General features: G+C 34.1%; 1 protein-coding gene, 1 long non-coding RNA gene and 1 pseudogene across 5 annotated transcripts in view; 2 read left to right on the forward strand and 1 right to left on the reverse strand.

Moving 5' to 3' along the window:
- MACROD2 (mono-ADP ribosylhydrolase 2) overlaps positions 1 to 25,402 on the reverse strand; it is a 1,923,575-nt gene that overhangs the window by 1,744,619 nt on the left and 153,554 nt on the right. The window lies entirely within an intron of this gene.
- Positions 6,491 to 7,120, forward strand: LOC140617840 (zinc finger matrin-type protein 5 pseudogene; annotated as a pseudogene).
- Positions 15,778 to 17,432, forward strand: LOC140617841 (uncharacterized). Its single transcript, XR_012017986.1, has 3 exons — positions 15,778 to 15,843; positions 17,079 to 17,111; positions 17,213 to 17,432. It is a non-coding gene; the product is annotated as an uncharacterized lncRNA (long non-coding RNA).

Raw genomic sequence — 25,402 nt, forward strand, 5'->3', positions numbered from 1 at the left:
TTGATGGAATAAGCAAAAGTAAAAAATCATATTAATCTGACTGAAGACTAATTTTATACAGGTCTATTTGACTAGGGAATGTTTTCTTCTCATGCCTACTTTAATTCCCCAAAGAACCTAGGAAGGTGTGGATTATAAATAATCTGGTAACAACCCCTATGGATCCAATAAAGCAGTCAGCATTGAAAACATCTGTCAGAATATAGCTAGCAAGCCCCACTAGGCTGGGCATCAGAAAGATCAGAAATAGAGCTATATGCTGTGGGGGAGAAAAGCTGGTAAAGGCACTGTATGTTACTATGTGCTGGGCTTGCCAGTGAGGTGGGAGACATTCCAATAGCAAGTCAGCCAAGTCAGGCAGTTATGGGAAAAAATCTTGAAAAACACAAGTTTCAAAACTCTAGTTCATATATGTTATAGCATAATAAATATTTACTATGTAGGTGCAAAGGAGTTTTATATACATTTTCTCATTAAATCTTCACAAAAACCCTGGGAGGTAAGCAATATTATCATCACTTAGAAAAGCAACTGAAGCTTAAAAATACTAGTTCACCTGAGTCTCTAGAGCTAGCAAGCACCTGAGTTGGAATTTGAACCCAGGATTCTGACCTTAAAATCAATTCTTTGAATTATTATGCTGTAGAGCTTTGTATTTTAAATTGTCTTGATTTTATTTTTTATTTTTATAATTTTACAAAATAAAAAAAAATCTATATACATATATGTACTTGCTTTAATGACATTATCAACATTTCTATCCCCAGCATCTAGCAGTACCTTCTACACAGTACCCATTAAATACTGCTTGAATTAAATTGTTGGTCATATCCATAGCTAAATTAATATTTCATCCAAGTTCAGATGTACAGCAACCAATTATACCACTCCTTTGGGACGGAGTTTGACTTTTTTTCCAGGAACAGACTGAGAAGAAATGAGCCACTTTCTAATAAAGTCTATTACACAGAATCCTGCAGAATATGAATGGAGGATATTTTAACATCTGAGAACGGTTCAGAACATGTAAAAAACTTACAGAGAATGAAATACTTCTTTTCCAGTTAAGGTAGATCTTTTAATTGACAGTTTTGTGATTTCTAGGTACCAAATCAAGCCATGATTCAAGAAATATCTATCATAAAAGAGATAAAAATGCTATGTCCCATCCCTCTACAACAATGCATTCAATTCACTCAACAAGCTATTATTGAGCAACTACTATGTGTCGCACAATTACAAATACTGCATATAGATACATAAGATACCCACACTCATGGAACTGATACTCTAGTGAGATGCAATAAATAGTGAACAACAGAAAAGTTAAAAGGTGGGACTACCAAATTTAAGAGATTTTGCACAGAAAAGGAAATCATCAACAAAATGAAAAGTCAATCTTTTCATGGAATGAAAGAAAATTTTACTAAGGGGTTAACATCCAAAATATATAAGGAACTGCTACAACTCAATAGCAAAAACAAAAACAAGGAAGCTAATTTTAAAATGGGCAAGGGATCTGAATTGTACAAGCTGATATATGTATACATTCTGAAAAGAGTCCCACCATTGTGTTAATTAACATACTCATCACCTCATATGTTTATCTTTTTGTGTGTAAAAACCCTTAAAGTTCAATCCTATAAAATTTTGATTATACAATACGGTATTATCAACTACAGTCACCAAGTATACATTAGATTCCCAGATCTTATTTATCTTATAACTGAAAGTTTATACTTTTTACCAGATTCTCCCAATTTTCTCTGCCCACCAGCCACCAATGACAACCTACATTCCACTTTCTGTTTCTATGACTTTTTTTTTATATAAAGTTTTCACATATAAGTGATACTATGCAGTGTTTATCTTTCTCTGTCTGGCTTACTTCACTTACCATCCCCTCCAGGTTGATCCATGTTGTCACTAATGGCAGAATTTCCCTCTTTTTTTAAAGTTGAGTCATATTCCATTTATAATATATGTATATATATCTTCTTTATATACACACATATATAAAATATAAATATTTTTATCCCATTTATTATACATATTTACATTTTATCCTATTTTTTATATATTATCTTTTATATGTATAATATATAACTCACATTTTCTTTATCCATTCATCTATTAATAAACATTTAGGTTGGGGCTCAATTGGTTGAGTGTCTGACTCTTGATTTCAGCTCAAGTCATAATCTCAGGGTCCTGAGATGGAAGCCATGTCAGGCTCCACAGTTGGAGTGGAGTCTATTTGGGTTTCTCTCCTCCTCCTCCTGGCCCCCCCAACCCACCCTGGCTCTCACACTGTCCCAAATAAATAAATAAATAAATAAATAAATAAATAAAGTCTTTTTAAAAAAATAAACACTTCGGTTATTTGGCTATTCTGACAATTTCATTTCTCAATTATACCTCAACAAATCTGAAAAAAGGATATTTCTAAAGACATTCTAAAAAATATCTAAATAGACATTTCTCCAAAGATACACTGATTGCTAGTAAGCACACGAAAAGATGTTCATCATCCTTAGTCACTTGGGAAATGCTACTCAAAGCCACAATGACATACCACTTCCAAAGATGGCTTTAGTTTTTTATAAAAATGCAAAATTGTAAGTGTTGGCAAGGATGTGGAAAAAGCAGAACCTTCAAACGTTGCTGGTGGGAATGTAAAATTTTGTAGCTACAGTGGAAAACAGGTTGGCCATTCCTCACGAAGTTAAACACAGAGTTACCATACAACAGAGCAATTTCACTACTTTCTTTGCTTTCTCTAATTTTTACTAATTTATTTTGTTAATAAATTTTTTATTTTTGTCATTTCTCGACTATGTTATTACCAAAGTAGAATAAAAGTGAGGAAAGCTTTTACTAAGTACTGATTTTTTGCTTTCTTCATATTTTCAAAATGAGCTACAATTCACATACCACAAAATTCATCCTTTTAATATTTTAGTGGTTTACAGTATATTCATAAATTTGTACAACTTCACCACTTCCAGAACCAAGAGAATCAAAAACATATTCATACAAAAACTTGCACATAAATGGTCTTGGAAGAATTATTCATAATAGCCAAAAAGTGGAAACAACACAGGTGCCCATCAAATGATGAATGGATAAACAATTTTGGTGTATCCATACAGTAGAGTGTTATTTGGCCATAAGAAGAAAAGAGATAGGGAATGACTAAAGGTGGCCAAAAGGTACAAAATTCTAGTTACAATATAAATAAGTTCTGGGGATGTAATGTACAACATGGTAACTGTAGTTAACAATACTATATTGCATAGTTGCAAGAGAATAGATCTTAAAAGTCCTTACCACAAGGAAAACGAATTTGTAATTCTGTGTGGTAACAGATGTTAACTAAATGTATCATGGTAATCATTTCAAAATACATACACATAGCAAACCATTATGCTGTACACTGTAAATACAAAATAATATATTAGTTATATCTCAATAAAACTGGGGGGGGAATAAAGTATGAATACATGCTACAATGTGGATGAACCCTGAAAACAGTATGCTAAATAAAAGAAGCCAGACACAAAACGCAGCAGATTGTATAATTCTATGTATGTGAAATGTTCAGAATAAGCAAATCCATGGAGACAGAGAGATTAGTGGCTGCTAAGAGTTAGGAAATGAGGAATGGGAAGACACAGGTAAAAGGTGCAAGATTTCTCTTCAGGTGATAAAAATGTCCTGGAATTATACAGTGATAATACTTGCACAATATTGTAGATATACTAAAATCTACTGAAGTGTATACTTTAAAAGGGTAAATTTTGGATTAGGTATATTATATCACAATTTTTAAAAATATGAAGAAAAGCAAAGTAATGAGAACCTAACAAAAAGTTTCATCATTTTCTTTACCTTAATAATCAAATAATTGAGAAATGGCAGAACAAATAAATTAACAAAAATTACAGAATAAAAGAAAAATAGTCATTCTCTATAAATTTTCAGATGAGAAATGTGTTGCATCTAAGCCAAATATGATTAACACAAAATCCATACAAAATTAATTACCAATCTCTTTTACAGTACACATAATATATGAAATAATTTTAACATAACATTGGCCACTTGATTTATACTGTGAATTCTATGCATAATCTCTGATATTCAAGCAATTTATCATTACTCCTTTAAGATGCAGCAGAAATTAAAGTGGCACATCTACTGTCACTAATCTCCACATTCATATGTGAGCCAGTATAATTTCAAGCCAGCATAAACAGGAAAATAACAATAAACAAAGGGAAATAATGAAATATTAATTACTTCAACATTTACTTTTCTATGGCAGTTTTATTACTTCATAATTATTTTTAGATTGAAAGGAGATAATCAAGAGCCTGAATAATACCTCAGGCAATTTTAATAACCTATATACATTATGCATTTATATTAATATAATATTTATATATGTTTATAATTATTATATATTAAATATACATATTTCTTAAAACTGAAACAAAGAAATAAAAGCAGATGAAACCCTTAGCACTTGTATTTTTTATCATACCACTGAATAATATATTCCAGTTTAACCAAGTGGCCAGTTTGGGAGTTATAGCCCAATGCTCTCAAAATAGAATATCAGCAAGAGTAAACCTGGAATGTATCCAAAAGTATTTCCATAATGAACCAGAAATTTGTCTTCCAAAATACACTCTCTGCATTAAACCTGTGGGGATCATATGTTCTGATTCAAGTGGCAAGAATTCAGTTATAATAAGCAGCCAACTCTCTTGTTTTTTACTCACTAGGACTGCTGTTTACCTGTCCTATAATAATCAGTACGTGTAAAAAAGCAGAAATTAAATTTCTAATTTGATTCAAAGAAAAGAAACCAGAATAGTCTTCCAGTGGTATCTGACCAGAAGGACTGGTGACAACCAGAAGCAGTGTGGCCCAGCAGTGCTCAAGCTGAGAGGTAGGCCAGCAGAGCTGACTACCCCACAGCAAAGCCAGTACGCGGCATGGAGCATTCCCATGGTATAATATAAATAGGCTGGTAGTTAATTTGTAGCCAAGGCAAAGGGTGGTTCCCAGCCCCCAACTAGCACCTGTTTGGAAAACTAGCTTGATGCCTCTCAGGCAAGGGAGCTGTTAAATTGTCCCACCTGCTGTGGAGAGTGTCTTTTGACCCCATATGACCAGAAGGGCTGATAACAACTCCTAGAAGTTGTGTGGCATAGTGGCACTTGAGCCAGAGGTGGGCTGGCAGAGAAAACCCAGTGGCCCTGTTCAGTCAGGGAACTTGTGGTGTGAGTCAGTTGGAGTTAAGACAAAAAAAAAGAGTCTTACCAGCTTTAGAGCTGCTTCCCCCATTACACCTGGGCAGAGTATCTAACTGGTAGTCCTGCTCATCACTCAATACAGCCTTCAGCCTGTCAACCTAACCAGACCTCCTATTAAAGCTGCACAGCCATTCAACAGCCCTATATACAGTGGCATTTAGTTCCTTATCACCAGAACTGCCTTACAGGAAATGCTAACAGCAGTTCTTTGAAGTAGAACTCTAAAGTGGAGCTGAAAAAATGCTAGTTAACATCATAAAAACACTAAAAGGTAGTGTAAATCTCACTGATAATGGTAAATAATACATTCATGGTTAGATTCTGCAATATGGTAACAGTAATGCGTAATTTACTTAGAACTCTAGTTTAAAAGTTAAAAAAAGTAGAAGTAACAAAAACGACCATAATCTGGTATAGTTACACAATATATACAACATGTAAATTGTAACAGCAATAACCTAAAATGTAAGGAGAAAGAAAAGTAAAATTGTAAAGTTTATTAATCCTATCAAAATTAAGTTGTAATCAGGGCACCTGGGTGGCTCAGGTCACAATCCTGGGGTCCTGGGATTGAGCTCCATATTGGGCTTCCCGTTCAGGAGGAAGCCTACTTCTCCCTCTCCTTCTGCCCTTCTCCTTTGCTTGTACTTGTGCTCTCTAGTGCTCCGTGTCTCTCTCGCTCAAATAATAAATAAAATCTTTACAAAAAATTAAATTGTTATTAAAGAAGGGTATAATAACTTGAACATATTTTATATAAGCCTCATGATAATGACAAGGGAAAATCCTGTAGTAATTATACAAAAAAAAATAAGTGAGTTCTATAAGCCATTAGTATGATACCAAAAGACACACACACAAAACAGTAGGATAAGAACAAGGAACAACATATCTACAAAAAAAAGAAAAAAGAAAAAGAGAAAAAATTAACAAAATAGGAATAGTAACTTCTTAGCTATATATAATTATATAAACTGTAAATGTATTAAATTCTCCAAAAAAAGGACAAAAAAATGGTGTAATGGGTAAGAAAAACAAGATAGCACAATATGTCTACTACAAGAGAATCACTTTAGGCTTAAAGACACACATAGGCAGAAGGAGGAGGAGCTCGAGCCATTGGGCCCTGTGGAACCAGGCAGCTGCAGCACCTGGTGTAAGTGGCCATGAGGAAGCATTAATTTTGTGACTACTGCAACTGCTCCTTCCAGGACAACCTCCACAACCACAAGAAGCACCTAAATGGGCTATAGCACCTCAAGGCCAAGAAGGTCTGGTATGACATATTTCAAGATGCAGTTGCCATCTTGCTAGATGAACAGAACAAGCAGCCCTGCAGGAGGTTTCTACTGACAGGCCAGTGTGACTTTGGCTCCAACTGCAGATTTTCCCACATGTCAGAGAGGGACCTGCAGGAACTGAGTATCCAGGTGGAGGAGGAGAGGCAGGCCAAGGAGTGCCCACTAGATGTTGTCAAACTCCCTGAGGGCCATCTAGAAGACTGGTTAGAAAAGAGAGCCAAGTGGCTGAGCTCAGCTCTGAGCAGCAGGGTCGAACCCATGAGAAGCACCATCTTCCAGTACCTCATAGGCTGGCCACCAGTCCAGGAGCTGCCTTTATCCCTGTGGGCACCCTCACCCAGGGGGTGGCCCCTGCAGGCCAGCGTCCAGTGGGGCTGAGACCTTCATCCCCACTTTGACCCCCATCTGGTCAGGTTTGTGTCAGTGATAATAAAGATAAGGGCTCATACTGGGGATTCCATGGGCTTCCTCTCCCCCACCTGCTGCCCTCCCCCCATGGAGCCCTGAAACCACATGCTGGGCCTGGCTTGAATGAAGCCCCAGATCCTAGCTCTGCTCCAGAAAGCTCCATCCTCTCTTCCTCTTGGGATATCTCGAGAAGATAGGTGAAAAAACTTCCTTCTGGATGTTTATAAAGAAAGTCTATCACCAAAAAAAAAAAAAAAGAAGAAGAAGAAGACACATAGACTGACAGTGAAAGGATGTAAAAACACATTTCAAGCAAATGGTAAACAAAAAAAGCAGGGGTAGCCATATTTATTAGACAAAATGGACTTCAAACTAAAAATGGTAAAAGGAGACAAAAAAGGTCATAATATACTGAGAAAAGTGTCAGTACATCAAGAGGATATAACAACTTTATTTATGTGGCAATATTGGAGCATCTAAAATATATAAAGCAAAACAGAACTAAAAGAAGAAATAAACAGTAATACAGTAACAGTCACTTTAACACCCCATTATTGACAATGGATAAATTATCCAGAAAATCAATAAGGAAACAGTGAACTTGAACAACACTATAGGCCAAATGAACCTAACAGATATGTACAAAACATTCTATCCAACAGAATACACATTCTTCTCAAGAACCCATGGAACATTTACTAGGACAGACCATATGTTAGGCTACAAAATAAGTCTTACCAAGTTCAAGAGGACTGAAATCCTTACAAGTATCTCTGACCACAATGGCATTAAACCTGAACTACAAAAAAAGGAAAAACAGAAAATTCACAAACATGTGGCAATTAAATAATACTCTCTTGTGCGATCAATAAATCAGAGAAGAAATTAAAGAACAAACAGAAAAGTTTTTTTAGACACACGAAAATGGAAACCACAAATACCAGAATTTGTGGGATGCATCAAAAACAGCTTTAAGAGGGAAGTCCATAGCAATAAACACCTACAAGAAACAAGCAACAAACATCCCAAATAAAGAACCTAACTCTACACTTTAAGGAACTAGAAAAAAGAAGAATAAACAGCCCAACATTAGCAGAAGAAAGGAAAAAACAGAGATTACATCTGAAACAAATGAAATTGAAAACAAAAACTATAGAAAAGGTTAACCAAATTAAGAGTTGAGTCTGAAAAGTTAAATAAAACTGACAAACTCTTAGGCTAATGAAGAAGAAAAGGACCTGAATTAACAAAGCAATAAATGGAAAAGAAAACTTTACAATGGATACCACAGAAATTCTACTATGAACAGCTATATACCATAGCTACTATGAGCAGCTATATATCAACAAACTGGACAATCCAGAAGAATTTCCAACATACTACAGCTGAATCAGGACTAAATTGAAAATCTGAATAGAGCTAGTGTAGAGACTAAATCAGTAATCAAAAGTCTTCCAACAAAGTGAAGCCGAGGACAAGATGGCTTCATTGGTGAATTGTAACAAACATTTAAAGAAGAATTAACAACTATCCTCAAACTGTTAAAAAATCGAACAGAAGGAAGTATTTCCAAACTCATTTTTTAAGGCTAACATTATCCTGATACTAACACTAACAGAAACTATAAGCCAAAATCCCTAATGAATATAGATATGAAAATTCTCAATAGAATACTAGCAACCCAAATTCGGGAGCACATTAAAAGGGTCATTTGCATGGCACCTGACCAGCTCAATCAATAAAATATGCGACTCAATTGTGGTATCATGAGTTCAAGCCCTACATTGGGCATACAGCTTATTTAAAAAAAAAAAGAAAAGAAAAGAAAAAAGAAAAGAAAAGAAAAGAAAGAAAAGAAGAAAAGAAAAAAAAGAAAAGAAAAGAGAAAAGGGAAAAGAAAAGAAAAGAAAAGAAAAGAAAAGAAAAGAAAAGAAAAGAAAGAAAAGAAAAGAAAAGAAAAGAAAAGAAAAGAAAAGAAAAGAAAAAGGAAAAAAAAAAGATTATTTGCCATGATCAAGTGGTATTTATTTCAGGGATGCAAGGATGGTTAACTTATGCAAATCAATCAAAGTAATATATCACATAAACAGAATGAAAGAATCATATGATCATCTCAATAGATGCAGAAAAAGCATCTGACAAAAATCGCCATCCATTCATGATAAAAATTCTTTAACTGTCATAGGATGAACATATCTCAGTAATAAAAGGCACATGTGGCAAGCCCAAAACTAACATATCGAAGAACATATTCAATGGTTGAAAGATTTTCCTCTAAGATCAGGAACAAGATAAGAGTGCCCTAACCTCACAACTCCTATTCAATACAGTACTAGAAGTCTAGCCAGAGCAGTCAGGTAAGATAAAGAAACAGTATCAGAATTGGAAAGGAAGAACTAAAATGGTCTCTATTTACAGATGACATGATTTTATATATACAAATCCTAAGGACTCAAACAAAGAACTGTTAGATCTAACCAATGAACAGTAAAGTTGCAGGATACAAAATTAAAAACAGAATTTGAAGACACTTCTGTCAGGAATAGAAACTAGTCGTGCTAATAAGCATAGCAAAGTGTAATGGACAAAAACTCAGACTCAAGCCAAGCAACATGAGAAGGCATATAAGGATAAGCTATGTTAATTTTTTAATTTCCTCATATATAAATGTAAATAATATTAATGCCTAATTTGGTCATTGTAAGGATCACTATAAAACCCTTAAAACAGGTGCTATATATGTAGATACAATTCTAGAAGAGGGAAAAAAAATACATTTCTGGCAGGTTCAATATGTGCTCACTTAGGCATGGTTTTTTTGGAGGTACAGGTGACCCTTCAACAACACAGTTTTGAATTTCACAGTTCCACTTATACATGAACTTTTTTGAAAAATACACTATAGTATTGTAAATGTATTTTCTCTTCCTTATGATTTTCCTAACATTTTCTTTCCTCTAGCTTACTTTATGATAAGAATACATATAACATAGAAAAAAATGTGTCAGTCAACTATTGATGTTATTTGTAAGGCTTCCAGTCAACAGTAGAATATTAGTATTAAAGTTTTTAAGGAATCAAAAGTTACATGCATATTTTTGACTCTACAGAAGATCAATACCCCTAGTTCTCACATTGATTCCAAGGGTCAACTGGACAAAGTAAATTGAGCAACTGCTCCACCAAGAATGGGACAAACAAAATGGAAGGAAATTCTGAGTCTAGGAGATTTAGATAAAGGACTTCAACGGACTTTTTAAACTTATAGGTTGCTAATTGTTGGAATATGTGATGCAAGACAATTACCCTTCATACACATATTTAAAATAGAGTAGATTTGCATCTAATCAGAATGGTTTAGGTATGATCCTGCCAAAAAAGCAAAATTTGGATTCTAGAGATATTTTGTGGTTGTTTCAAGTATTAAAACCCATTAAAAAGAAGAAGAAGAAAATGTTTTAAGAAACTCAAATACAAATTTTCTTTCCTGAAAAAGACTTTGTAGCAGTCTTAGTACTGGTTTTTTGTCTTGGTCTTTTTGGTTTTTGGTTTTTGTAGCACCACTGTCAAGCCAGTCTTGAAGTTTCTCTCCATTTATGAGTTACTGGGCACTGCCCTCAGCTAGGCTGAATCAGAGCTTCATAAGCCACAGTCTGACATCTGCTAATCATCTCTAGGGGAACCCAAAAAGAGGCCATGTCAGGAGTAGTACTTAATCTCCTTCCCTTTTATATGCACAAGTCACTCTCTCATCAAGAGGTAAAAGTCATTCCTCAACGACTTTGGTTTTGGCTGGCCTATGACTATTTTGGCATTGAATATGGAAGAAGGGATGTTTTGAGATTTCTGAGATGTTAAGAATATTTTGTAGCTTCTGTTCTTGCATTCTTGGAGTTTGGAGCCATTATATAAGAAGTACAGTCTACTTGGTGGAGAGAGGAAATTACTGGAGAAGCCCTGAAACTACAGGAAGAAGAGACGCCCAGCAGCTATCTCTACATCCAGGTCAAGTCTCCAAAAAATCCCAGCCAAGTAGACCTCTGACTAGTTATAAATAAAGAATGTCCAGCTGGGTCAAACAACCACAAAAGGGAGGAAAAATGGTTATTGTTGAGTTTCTAATATTTTTAATTTTGAAACAAGTTTAGATTTACAGTGTTTCAAAATTCATACAGAGAGTTCATGTATCCTTCATACCCATCTTCCCCTAATGTTAACTTACATAACCATAGTACAATTATCAAATCAAGGAATTTAACACTGGTACAATTTTACTGACTAGACCTTATTAAAATTTTAACAGTTTTTTCCCCCTAATGTCCTTTTTCTATTCTAGCATTCAATATAGGATCCCACACTACATCTATTGTTTCTCTTCAGTTTCCTCCAAACTATGACTATTCCATAGTCTTCATCTTTCTGACCATGACATTTTTATGAAAACTAGTCTTTTATTTTATAGAATATCTTTTCATTTTGGCTTGATGTTTTTTTCAGGATTAGACTGACATTATAATATTTTTGGCAAAATCACCACAAAACTAATATTGCATCCTTCTCACTGTATCACAGCAGGGGTACATGACATTAGTACCCATGTCTTTGCAGATTGTGTTAACCTTCATCACTTGGTTAAGCTGATTATCCACTCGGTTTCTCAACAGTAACATTACTATTTTCTCCCCCATAATTGATAAAGATCTTGGGACTCTGAGACTGTAAACATCCTGTTTCTTCTCAAACATTCACTGACTGATTTTGTCCATTCTTTGGTGGATCTTGCCTACAAGCTATTACTGTGGAACTGGTCTAATCATGGTGTTATATTTCCTTCATTCCTTCGACATATATTAATTGGAATTCTTTGTAAGGAAAAAGTGTTCTTTCTTCATTTCTTCAATTAGATTAGTATGGATATTTAGTTTAATCTATGAGTTATACTCTGATACTTATCACTATTTTGTTCCTCAAATTGTTCCAGCTTTGGATATTAGGAACTTCTTCACATTGGCTCTTGTGTTCTTTTGACTATTCCTTACCCCCGACAAGTTCCAGGAATATATATACTTTCTCTACTCCAACTCTAGAATGTACCACTTCTCCAAGATCTCTGGTTCCTTTCAATGGAGAATGGTATTTAAAAACCAAGATCTGTTGAGGTGCCTGAGTGGCTCAGTCAGTTAAGCGTCCAAGTCTTGATTTCAGCTCAGGTCATGATCTCAGGATTGAGAGATCAAGCCCCACATCCAGCTCTACACTCAGTGCCCCACATCCAGCTCTACTAAGTGTAGAACCTGTTTAAGATTCTCTCTCTCCCTCTTCCTCTGCCTCTCCCCACCCTGCTCATGCTCTCTCTAAAAAACAACAAATAAACAAGATAAAAAATAAAAACAAAAAATAAATAAATAAAAACCAAGATTTGTTATTAGGTGTGCTCACTACTATGGAGGTGTCACTCTTCCAAGGCCTTGTCAAGTAAACAGTGCTAAGAAGCTATATATGTATGTGTATGTATACTGACCTATGCATATACATACATATATAGTTATTTCTTTTTTTTCATATATAGTTATTTCTATGTTGATCTTTATGTGTGTAGATACAGATATGCACATCTTTGTCTCCACATATTTATCTAATTAAAAATTGACTGATAGCTCTGATTTTCATTTATTACAAGATTCATTATAGCCCTCTTATTTCCTTATTTGCTACTTCCTTCTCTGATAGTAAGAAACCTGGCTTTTATTTATTATTTTATTTTATTTTATTTTATTTTATTTTATTTTATTTTATTTACTCATGAGAGACACAGAGAGAGGGAGGAAGAGACACAGGCAGAGGGAGAAGCAGGCTCCATGCAGCGAGCCTGATGTGGGACTCAATCCTGGGACTCCAGTATCATGTCCTGGGATGAAAGCAGGTGCGAAACCACTGAGCCACCCAGGGATCCCTGGCTTTTATTATATACATTTATTCATTTGTTCAATTCTAAAACACTGAATTATTAACTCATACCTCTGAAAGAAGTACATAAAGTAGTTACTGAACTATTAACCCATATCTCTGAAAAAAAAACATACCTTTTATAAACAAGATGCAATATTTGTATATTCTAGTCAAAATACTGTTCTCCAAAGTTAATTAGATAGATCAGTTATTTTGGTCCCCATTCTGTTCAGTATGGATATTTTATTCATCTGTCATAAGATTAGGTTCAATTGTTACCATGTATATTCATTTGTAACTTTGCCCACAACCTGTAACCTTGCTCACAATCCTGGTAGATTTCAATGATTTCTTTTATTTGATACAGAAAACATAACTCTGATTCTAAGAGTCAAAGTTACACAAAAACAAAAACAAAACAAAAAAGGTATACCCTTCTCATCCTTACAACTCTGCTCTCATTGTCCTGTTTATCCCACTTCTACCCACCACTTATAGATAACTAATTTTTCAAATTGTGATTTATCACTCTTGTATTTCTTTTGCACAAATTTCTTTATATCTCCTTCTTTCTTACATTAATGATTGTACCCTATATATATATATATTTTTTTTTAGTTTTCTTATAACAGTATATACTATAAATAACTCCAAGTAAGTTCACTAATACCTTCATCACGACTTTTTACAGTTGCCTAATACTTTATGGAATTAATATACAATATGCCATAATTTATTAAACCACTCTTATGTATGGACATTCAGGTTACTTCTAATATTTTACAATTACAAGTAATGCTGCAGTAAATAACCTTATAAATTTCATTTTCATATTTTGGGAGGTATATCATTATCATTGGTTCTTATGAGTGGAACCACTGGGTTCAAAAGATAAATAAGATTCCTGGGTGGCTCAGTGGTTGAGTGTCTGCCTTTGGCTCCGGGCATGATCCTGGGATTCCATTAGTCTCCCCAAAGGGAGCCTGCTTCTCCCTCTGTCTATGTGTCTGCCTCTCTCTATCTCTCATGAATAAATAAATAAAATCCTTAAAAAAATCATAAATATATAGTTTTGGTAGGTACTACCAAATTTCCTTCAGAGGATTTTATTGGCTTGAATTCCTCCTAGCAACATGTAAGAATGACTGTTTTCCTTCAGCCTCCCTAACAAAATATAAGTTTAAAAAATATTTTTATCACTGTAAAATGTGAGAAATCATATTGTAGTGCTGTTTTAAGTAATATTTCTCCAATTATGAATGAGTTTGAAGATTTTTTATATGTTTATCATATATTCATGTTTGCTTCTTATGAATCATCCATGTCTTTTTCCTATTTTTCTATGGAATGTTTGGGGTTTTGTCCCACCATTTTTAGGAGTTCTTTGTATGAACCATATCTATGGATTCAAAGAATTGATACTGTTAAAATGTCCATATTACACAGAGCAATCTAAAGATTCTAGGCAATCCCTTATCAAAATATCAATAGTATTTTCAACAGAACTAGACAAATATTCCTAAAATTTGGGGCAGCCCCGGTGGCGCAGTGGTTTGGCACCGCCTGCAGCCTGGGGTGTGATCCTGGAGACCCAGGATCGAATCCCCATCGGGCTCCCTGCATGGAGCCTGCTTCTCCTTCTGTCTGTGTCTCTGCCCCTCTCTCTCTGTGTCTATGAATAAATAAATAAAATCTTTAAAAAAAAATCCTAAAATTTGTATGGATCCGCAGAAGACCCTGAATAGCCAACACAATCCTCAGAAATAAGAACGAGGCTGAAGATAACACAATCCCAGATTTCAAGATATACTACAAAGCTATAGTGCTCAAAACCATATGGTACTGTACAAAAATGGAACACAGATCAATGGAACAGAATAGAGTCCAGAAATAAACCCATATTTATATGGTCAATTGTTATACAACAAAGAAGGCAAGAATATACAATGGGGGAAAGATTTGTTTCAATTAATGGGTATTGGGAAAACTGGCAAAATAAGTGAACTAAACATCTTCTTACACCATACACAAAAAACAACAGAGTAAAGAACTAAATGTGAGACCTGACACCATACAACTCCTAAGGAAAACATCAGCAATAATGTCTTGGATATCAGCATTAGCAACATTAGGAAAACATCAGCAATAATGTCTTGGATATCAGCATTAGCAACATTTTTCTAGATATGTCTCCTATAGCAAGGAAGACAAAAGCAAAAATAAACTATTAGAAGTACAATGAAATAAAAATCATTTGCACAGAGAAGAAAACAACAACAAACAAAAAGGCAACCTACGAGATAGGAGAAGATATCTGCAAATGACATATCTGTTAAAGGGTAGGTATCCAAAATATATAATGAGCTTATACAACTAAACACACACACACACACACACAACACACACAAGTGTCAGTTAAAACATGGGCAGAGGACTTTTTCCAAAAAAGACATATACATGGCCAACAGATGCCTGAAAAGATGTTCAACATCACTAATCATCAGAGAAAGACAAAAATCACAATGAGGTATCACCTCACACTAGTCAGAAGGCCTAGTATTAAAAAGGCAAGACATAACAAGTGTTAACAAGGATGTAGAGAAAAGGGAACCCTCAACTACTAGTGGAAATGTAAATTAGTACAACCACTGTGGAAAATGGGATGGAAACTCCTCAAAGAATTAAAAATAGAAATATGATATGATCTAGCAATTCTACTACTGAGCATTTACCCAAAGAAAATGAAAACACAAATTCAAAAAAATATCCACCCCTATGTTTATTGCAGAATTATTTACAATATACAAGATATGGAAACAACTTAAGTGTCCATCAATAGATGAATGGATTCAGAAGACATGGTATGTTTTACATATATAATATATAAAAAACATTATATAGGATATATAATTATATATCTTATAATAATAGAATATTACTCAGCCATAAAAAGAATGGGATCATGCCATTGGTGACAAAATGAATGGACCTAGAAAGTATTATGCTAAGTGAAGTAAGTCAGACAGAAAAAAGCAAATACCATATGATTTCACAAATATATAGAAACTAAAAAAAAGATGAACAAATAAACAAAAACCAGAAACAAACTCAAAAATACAGAAACAAACTAATGGTTGCCAGAAGGGAGAGGGTAGGGGAATTGGCAAAATAGGGAAAGAATATTAAGAGGTACAAACTTCCAGTTATAAAATAAATAAGTCCTGAAGGTGAAAAGTACAGCATAGGGAATATAGATCAGTAATACAATAATGTTGTATGGTAGCAGATGGTAACTATACTTACTATGGTGAGCTCTGTGCATTATAGAGAATTCTTGAATCACTGTTTTACACATGAAACTAATATAACACTATATGTCAAATATACTTGAATAATAAATAACTTAATGAGTTCTTTCTGGAGGCACCAGGGGGCTCGTTGGTTAAGTGTCTGCCTTTGGCTCAGGTAGTGATCTCAAGGTCCAGGGATCGAGTCCCATGTCAGGCTCCCGCTGAGCCTGCTTCTTACTCTCCCTCTGCCCACCCCAGCAGCTTGTGTTTTCTCTCAAATTAAAAAAATCTTTAATAATAATAATAATAATAATAATAATAATAATATAAAGCAGACCTGGACAAACAAAAAAATTTTAAAAATTTAAAAATAAAGAGTTCTTTGTGTATTAAGGGTATTACCTTTTGTCTGTGTAGACGCTATGAATATTTTCTTAGCAAGATACTTTGTCAGTTGTCTTTTCACTTTGTTTATGGTGTTCTTAGCCACACAGTATTTAAAAACATCTTATATAGTTAAATTTATCACTCTTTTCTATTATTGTCTGTATTTTGAGTCAGAGTTAAAGGTTAAATAAGAATGCACTTGTGTTTCCTTCTAGTGTCTGTATGGTTTAACTTTTACACTTAGATACAAAATCCATTATCTTTAGGTATAATGTAAGACATAGTGTAAAGTAACTTTTTCCAAATGGCCACTTAATTGTTGAAGAACCATTTATTTAAAAGTCTATCTTTATCTCAGTCATTTGAGATGCTATACTTATCATACACTAAATTTTCATATGTAATGGATTTATTTCTAGACTTTCTCTTCTATCACATCGCTCTATTCACATGTGAGTACTACAATGCTTTATTTATAGAGGCCATCAAGTATTCTAGCATATTTTAATGTCTGGTAGGGTTAGTCATCACTTGTTTTTTTTTTCTTTTTCAGTGTTTTTCTGGCTACTGTTAAATATTTGTATGAACTTCAGCATCAACTTCCACTAAATGAATCATTGGTACTTTTGTTGGGGCTCCATTAACTCTGTATGTTAATAAAACGAAGACTGTCATTTTCATAATGTTGAGTGTTAGTATAAGAAGAGAGGAAGTCTATTTGTCCAATTCTATTCATGTTTTAGGAATGTCCGAATTTTTTTTCTAGTACAGCTTTTACACATATCTCATTAAATTTATTCTTAAGAATTTAATCTTCATTGCAATTTAAATTGTTATTTCCTTAGGCTACTAAGTTTGCGGTGGTTTCTCACACAACAACAGATAATCAAAACAGATGAAATTATCAAAAATCCACTATCGCCAGCAGAAAATTAAGTCAGAAGACCACATTATTTTGAGGATAAAGGGGATAAATGATGAATGGGAATTATGTCCTCAAAAATAAGATAATATCAAAGATCATAATATTTCTGCTTATATTCAAAGGCATTTTAAAAATAATGTTTAAATAACATAACACTTCTCAGGTTTAAAAGGGGAAACAATGGTTAGAAACAACATAAAATGCCACTTTGGTTTTCTTAAGCCATTTGGGTAAAGGGGTAAATATCAGAGAAAAGCGACTCCAGATGACAGTCAGCTTATTTGATATTACAATAGTAAAATTATAATGAAGCATTAGGAAAATACTTTCATATCTATTCTAAAATTGCCAGGTATTAGGAACTCCAGAAATCACATTCCACTTTACATATCTGCAGAAGTTATCATGAAAAATTACCATCTTAACTACACAAAATCATTATCATGGAAAAGTAAGTAGTAAAAAAGTCACACACAATTGGTTCAAACCCTTTTACCATCTGCTATATGTGTTTTACACATTTTAATTATTTTTGGAGATTTGCAGAAGCTCTACTTTTTAAAAAATGCCTTCTGTCACTACAAGTGATCTCATAAACCTGATTCTCTCAGATAAACATTTCTAATAAAACAGAGAGAAACCAGTTCAAGTTTGATTCACTCTGGATACCACCATGTAGATGTTGGCCTTGGGAAATCCATGGCCAACTTAGCTTACAAATATAGTTCACAACGTTTAGTGATATTTACAAAAAAAAAATGTATCACCAGGGATCCCTGGGTGGCGCAGCGGTTTGGCGCCTGCCTTTGGCCCAGGGCACGATCCTGGAAACCCGGGATCGAATCCCACATCGGGCTCCCGGTGCATGGAGCCTGCTTCTCCCTCTGCCTATGTCTCTGCCTTTCTCTCTCTCTCTCTCTCTCTCTCTCTCTCTCTCTGTGTGACTATCATAAATAAATTTTAAAAATTAAAAAAAAAAAAAACAACGTATCACCAGATCTTCTACTAATCCTAAATGGAAAAATACATTTGTTCGGAGTTTAGGGTCAAAAGGCAATTCATCAAAAATAGGGACAACATGATAAAACCTCATTTGCCTATAAGGAATTAAATTGGTAACTTCATCCTCCAGCTGCTCCAACACTAAAAGACACCTAATGAATTGTCTCAAAGGTAATGTAACTAAATTTACAAACACAATTCATAGGAGTTTTTTTAAACACTCACCAAGCATCTATTTTCCCTGATTTTTAGGCACAGTTTGAACAAGCTGTTATGAGTTTGGTTAGAAAAACCAAACTCAGGGTGCCTGGGTGGCTCAGTCAAGTGTCTGATTTCAGCTCAGGTCATGATCTCAGGGTCCTAGGATCAAGCCCTGCATCAGGCTCTATGCTAAGTAGGGAGTCTACTTGTCCCTCTGGCCCTCCCCCTGCTTTTGTGCTCACACATTCATTCATTCTCTCTCTCTGTCTCTCTCTCTCAAATAAAATCTTTAAAAAAAATTAAAATAAAACTCAAAGAAAAATTTTTTACTACAGACTAACCCACTTGGGTTTTATCAGAGCCTAGTCAGTTTGGAGGAAGGGAAACGGAAATAGCCAACTCTAGCCTCCTTTAGCCTTCGTCATGGGGTAAGGGAAATGCCCAACTCCAGCCACTGCTAGCCTTCATTCCTGTCTCACATACGATGGGAAAAACAGAAGTTCTTGTGAAGGTCACAGCCCAACATAAAAGGCTCATATAAAAAAGGAGATCTAATCATAGGACTATAGGCTTCCACTACCTGACACTTTTTAACCACATCAATACCAGGCTCTTATATAACTGTGGATTATAGCTGGAAAAAACAAAACAAAACAAAACAAATAAGAGTAAGACCTAGACCCTATTTAAGAAGGAGTCTTTAAGGAAATCCAGAGACAACAGATATAAAAACAGTGACATCAGAGGAGGAAATTTTAGCCTCACATACCTATTGCTACAGTAAATGGTAACACAATCTAACTCCAAGCTACATAAAGGTAAAACACTAAAGGCGTGTTTACCTCACTTCCTTTTACTTAATTCATCCCATCTCAGTTTCAAAATAATCACAAGACATGCTAGCAGGAAAAAAAGCACAGGCTGAAGAGACAAACAAAGCATAAGAACCAGACTCAGATATGTTAGAGATTTTGGAATTATCAGACCTGGAATTTAAAATACTATAATATATTCAGAGCTCTAATGAAAGAAATGGGGACAACATGCAGGAACAGATAGATAATATAAACTGAGAGATGCTAATTCTAGGAAAGAATTTCTAGAAAACACTGGAAATAAAAAAACATTGTAAAAGAAATGAAAAATGCCTTTGATGGGTTCATCAACATATTGGACATGCCCAGTGAGAGAATCAGTGAGGTAGATGTTACTAGAAATTTCTCAAATCAAAATGAAAAGAAAAGAATTTTTTAAAAATAGAACAGACTAAGAACTGTAGGACAATTACAAAAGGGATAATTATGTGTAATGGGGAAACCAGGAGAACAAAAAAGAGAGAAAGGGAAAGAAGCAGGAAGAGGAAAAAAGGAAGGGAAGGAATAAAATATCTGAAATACTAATGAATACAAATTTTCCATAATTAATAACAAAACCAAAGCACACATCTAGGAAACTCAGAGAACACCACATAGGATATGAAAAAATCTAAAAAAAAAAGAAGAAAGAAAGAAAGAAAGAAAGAAAGAAAGAAAGAAAGAAAGAAAGAAAGAAAGAAAGAAAGAAAGAAAGAAAGAAAGAAAGAAAGAAAGAAAAATCTACATTAATGTATATCATATTCAAACTGCAGAAAATCAAAGACAAAAAAGGAAAGGAGGGAGGAAATGGGAATATGTACACTATCCATGGATATCCAAGATAGTGTTACTTGAAAATGGGTTAGATTGGAAGTAAATGTGTATTTCAAACCCCAGGGCACCACTAAACATTTTTTAAAAAAATAAACATGATTGATACGCTAAAAGAGGAGAAAAATGAAACCATATAAATATGTCTAATACACAGAGAAGGCAGGAAAACAATGAAAGACAGAAAAGGAAACAAATCAAGGGCAACAAGTGGGAAACAGTTACAAAAATGTAGATGCTAAAAGAATTTTATCAATAATCACTGTAATACTGTGATCTAAATATACCAATTAAAAGACAGACTGTCAAGGTGGCTAAAAAGTCAAGACTCAACTATATGTTGTCTGTAATAAACCACTGTAAATATAGAAACAGATTAAAAGTACAGAGATGAAGAAAGATATACTATGCTGACAATAATCAAAAGAAAACTTATGAGTTACATTAACTTCACAAAACAGACTACAGAGCAAGGAAAATTATTAGGGATAACAAGGGGTATTACATCATAACAAAGGGGTCATTCTCCAAAAAGACAGAACAATCCTCAACGTATATGCATCTAACAACACAGCATCAAAATACATGAGGCAAAAATGACAGAACTGCAAGAACCGATGAATTAACTATTATAGCTGGAGACCTCCACACCCCTGTATCAGCAAATAACAGATCTAGCAGACAAAAAATCAGTAAGAATATAGTTGAACTGAACAGTACCATCAATTTACTGGATCTAATTGACATTTACAGAATATTCCAACCAACAACAAAATACACATTCTTCCCAAGTGCACATAAAACATTCACTAAGATGGACCATATTCTGTGCCATAAAATAAACCTTAAAAATTTTAAAATAGAAATCATACAAAATGTTTTCAGACTATAATGAAGCTACAAATCAATTACAGAGCTAGAAAAATCCCCAAATAAATACAGATTAAACAACATACTTCTAAATACTACATGAGTCAAGTAAGTCTCAGCAGAAAAATAAAAATATGAACTAAATAATAAAATTGCAACTATCAAAATTTCCAGGATGCAGCAAAACAGTTCCTAGAAGGAAATTTATATCATTGGACATACACATTTTTAAAAAAGAACCTAAAACCAATTATCTAATCTTACACATTGGTACACAAAAAGAAAAAAAAATAAATCTAAAATAAGCAGAAGAGATAACAACTAGAATAAAAATAAATAAAATTGAAAATAGGAAATCAGTACACACACACACACACACACACACACACACACACATCAACAAAACCTAACCTGGTACTGTGAAAAGATCAACAAAATTTATAGTCTCCTATGCAGCTAACCAAGAAAAACAAGAAGACACAAATTACTAATATCAGAAATGAAAGAAGGGAGATCACTACTTATCCCACAGATAAAAGATTAATAAGAGTATTATGAACAATTTTATGTCCACATACCTGATAACAGGGGGGAAATGGACTAATTCCTTGAAAGACACAATCTACAAAAACTTATACAAAAATAAATAGACAGGGACACCTGGGTAGCTCAGTGGTTGAGCATCTGCCTTTGGCTCAGGCGTGATCCAGGAGTCATGGGATCACATCCCATATCGGGCTCCCCACAGGAAGCCCTCTGCCTACCTCTCTGCATTTCTCTCTGCCTACCTCTCTGCATTTCTCTCTGTGTCTCTCATGAGTAAATAAAATATTACAAAAAGAAGAAATAGACATCTGAATAAGTCTATGTCTATAAAGAAATTTATTTAATTATTAATCACCCTCAAAAACTGAAAGCACTAGTTGCAGATGGGTTTATTGGTGTATTCTACCAAATATTTAAGAGTAAAACAATACCAATTCTCCTCTATTTTTTTTCCAGGACATATAGTCAAAGGGAATACCAACTAACTCATTTTATAACATTAGCATTACCCTAATACCAAAACCAAAAAAGATATTACAAGAAAGGAAAACAACAAATACCTCTTATGAACATAGATGTGAAAATCCTCAACAAAACATTAGCAATTTGAATTCAACAATGTATAAAAAAATTGTACACTCCAACCAAAGATGGATTTATTCCAAGTATGCACGGCTGGTTCAACATTTAAAACCCAATGAGGGGATCCCTGGGTGGCTCAGCAGTTTGGCGCCTGCCTTTGGCCCAGGCGCAATCCTGGAGTCCCAGGATCGAGTCCCGCGTCGGGCTCCTGGCAAGGAGCCTGCTTCTCCCTCTGGCTGTGTCTCTGCCTCTCTCTCTCTCTGTCTATCATAAATAAATAAATAAATAAATAAATAAATAAATAAATAAATAAATAAATAAATAAATAAATAAATAAATAAATAAATAAATCTATCTTTAAAAAAATAAAAAAATAAATAAAACCCAATGAACCTACTCAGTCACATTAGCATGGTAAAGAAATCACATGATCATATTTCTAAAGGCATGAAAAGCATTTGACAAAATCTAAAACCCATTCAAAATAAAAATGAAAAAAATTCTCAGAAAACTAACAGAAGGTAACTTCCTGAACTTAATAAAGAACATCTACCAAAGAAAACTACAGATAGCATCATACTAAATGATGAGGAACTAGATTTTTAAAAAAGATTTATTTATGTATTTGAGAGACAGAGCATGAATGGGGGGGAGGGCCAGAGGGAGAGGGAAAGAGAGAAACCTCAAGGTGAATCCCTGCTGAGTACGGAGCCTGATGGAGGGCTCTATCCCAGAACCTTGAGATAAAATGTGAGCCAAAACCAGGGGTTGGCTGCTTAACCAACTGAGCCACCAAGGCACCCCACTAGATGCTTTCTTAAGATGAGGAACATGAAAATGGTATCACATCTCACTATTCCTATCAACATCAAACCGGAAGTCCTGACTCATATAGTAAGAACAATAAAATAAGTAGTATACAATTAGGAACAAAAAAAAATTTTTGTTCATAGATGACCTAATTGTCTATGTAGAAAATCCCAAAGAATCAATAACAAAAAAAATTGCTAGAACTAATAATCAGTTGTATTAAGGTTATAAGAGACAAGATTAATATATAAAAATTACTTTCTGATATACTAGCAATGAACAAGTGGAATTTGCAACTAAAATATAACACCCTTTACATTAGCACATTGGTACAAAAAAATTGAAAACTTAGGTATAAATCTAACAAAACAGGTACGAGATGTATATGAGTAAAATTACAAATTTCAGATGAAACAAATAAAAAAGTAAGTAAATAAATATTCCATGTTCAGGCAGCCTTGGTGGCTCTGTGGTTTAGGGTCGCCTCAGCCCACCAAGGATCAAGTCCCAAGTCGGGCTTCCTGCATGGAGCCTGCTTCTCCCTATGCCTGTGTCTGTGCCTCTCTCTCTCTGTGTCTCTCATGAATAAATAAATAAAATAAAATCTTAAAAAAAAAAAAAAACACTGACAACACCAAATTGTGGAATAATAGGAGCTCTCATTCACTGCTGGTAGAAATGCAAAATGGTAGAGCCACTTTCTAAGACTGATTGGCAGTTTCTTAAAAAACTAAACCGAGTAGTGTTGCCATATGATCCAGCAATCACACTACTTGGTATTTACCCAAATAAGTTGAAAAATTATGTCCAAACAAAGAGTGGCATGACAACTATATAACTACAAAACTCTTAGAAGAAAATAGAGAAGGAAAACTTCATAATATTGGATTTGGCAAGGATTTCCTAGACATAACCCCAAAACACAGGGAACACAAGAGAAAAAAAAAAAAGACAAAGCGGATGACATCAAAATTTACAACTCTGTGCATCAAAGGAAACAACACAGTAAAAAGATAATCTATGAAATATTTGCAAATTATATCTGATAAGGAATTAATATTGAGACTATATAAAGAACTCCTACACACATATACAACCTAGAAATGCTGGAGCTGAAGAATACAATAAATAAAATTAAAATGCAATAGAAAGTCACAACAGCAGACCTGATCATGAAGCAACAATCTGCAAAGTAGTAAACTGATTATTTGAAGTTACCTAGTCAGAAAAGAATAAAGAAAAAAGAATGAAAATAGTGGAGAAAACCTTTATGAGCTTTAAGATACCACTAAGGGAAAAAATTTATGCACTATTAGATTCCAAAGGGAGAAGGAAGGGGGAAAGGAGGGAAAAAACTTATTTTAAGAAATAATGGCTGAGAACTTCCAAATCTGGAGAAAGATTTGGACTTTCAAGTTCATGAAGTCCTAAGGGACTCAAAAAATTTCAACTCAAGAAGATCTGCAAAACACGTTATAATGAAACTGTATAAATCAGAGAAAGAATCTTAAAGACAGGAAGAGAAAAAAAAAAAAACTGCTCACATACAAAGAAAACTTCATCTGTCAGAGGATTATCAGAAGAAACCAGGCAAGTCAGGAAAAGAATGGGATGATATATCCAAAATGCTGAAAGAAAAAACTGGCAAACAAGAATACTTGGAAAAGTTGCCCTTCAGAAATGAAGGAGACATAAACACTTTATCTGACAAATAGGAACTGAGGGAATTCATCACCACTAGACTTGTCTTACAAGAAATGCCAAAAGGAGTTCATCAGGCTGAAATTTAAGGAAACTGATTAATATTTTCACATGTTTTCATATTACTAAACACACTGGTAAACGTAACTATGAAGTCAAATTCAGAAAATTCTAATACTAGAATAGGGTAGTAGATTAATTACTTAACTCTATTTTAAGGTTAAAAGTAAAAAGTACATAAAAATAACTATAAACACAAGAAATTTTTAATGGATACACATTTTAAAAAGATGTAAATTGTGACATCCACATAAAATTTGAGGACAGGTTACAATGAAAGGTTAATCAGCTATCAGCTAAAATAGGCTGTTAATCTTTAAGATGTTTTATGTAAGCCTTATGATGACCACAAAGCAAAAAC

Source organism: Canis lupus, chromosome 26 (assembly GCF_048164855.1).
Source record: "Canis lupus baileyi chromosome 26, mCanLup2.hap1, whole genome shotgun sequence".
Lineage (NCBI taxonomy): Eukaryota > Metazoa > Chordata > Mammalia > Carnivora > Canidae > Canis > Canis lupus.